Source organism: Elephantulus edwardii, unplaced genomic scaffold, assembly GCF_000299155.1.
Source record: "Elephantulus edwardii isolate Elephantulus edwardi_28Jun2011 unplaced genomic scaffold, EleEdw1.0 scaffold00008, whole genome shotgun sequence".
Classification (NCBI taxonomy): domain Eukaryota; kingdom Metazoa; phylum Chordata; class Mammalia; order Macroscelidea; family Macroscelididae; genus Elephantulus; species Elephantulus edwardii.
In genome coordinates, this window is record NW_006399758.1 from 2,274,932 (window position 1) to 2,275,917 (window position 986).

The window sequence follows — 986 nt, forward strand, 5'->3', positions numbered from 1 at the left end:
GTTGCCCTTTTTGTTAATCTGCGTGTGTTCTGTTGTGCATAGGGTTTTCAGAGGCCTGCTATTTCAGAAGTGGGTGGCCAATCCTTCTTCCTAGAGTAGTAGGGGATTGTTTAGTAATATGAAGAGATACTTAGGGCTTGGGACTTGAGTGAGGCAAAGAGAAGTGGGGCCCACTATTTGAGAGGTGTGGGAGGTCTGCTCAGTTGAGAGGAACATGTTTAATCTGGGAGAGGTGGTGCCAACGGGGATTACCTATGACCTTAACTATGGTAGGAGTGGTCAGGATGACTGTGTAAGGTCCATCCTAGCATGGTTGAAGAGGTTTGGGTGAATGCGTTTGATGAGGAAAGCATCTTCTGAGGCTACTCCAGCTCTCTGTCTAGACTTTCAGGTCGAGGGTCTGTCTGGTGGGTGTGTGTTCCCAGAGTAATTGCCTGCTACTCGAAGGGTTACCCTGGCTTCTGAAATGGTGATAGGGGTTGTCAAACCTGAGCATCTTCAGTCTTCAGCGGCCAGGCCTAAGAGGTTGGCCAGGATGGGGACCGGGTTTGGTGGAGAGGATACCCTGCCACTGGTAGGCGCCCAAGGGCATTCAGCCTTCCAATCTCTCAGTGTCCCACAGATAGGGCAAGGCCGTGTTGGACGGCAAGGGTCAGGGCAGCAGTTAGCCCAGTGACCTTCTTTGTCACACCTGAAGCATGCATCAGGAGGAGGAGGTAACGGGCTTGTTGAACGAGGAGGTGGTTTCTCACTACTCACCACTGCTACTGCCGCTGCTGCTGCCTGCAGGGCAGCTCCCAGGGCTTGGGTCTTCAGATTCGCTTTCTGGAGGGCATGAGTCTCCTTATCCGAGTTAGGTTTTTTATTTTGAGAATGCACTTGTATGATGACTTATGTATGTTGTTGTTGTTGTTATGTGCCGTCGAGTCGCCTGCGACTCATAGCGACCCTATGTACAACAGCCCTAAACTCCGCTCTGTCCTGTG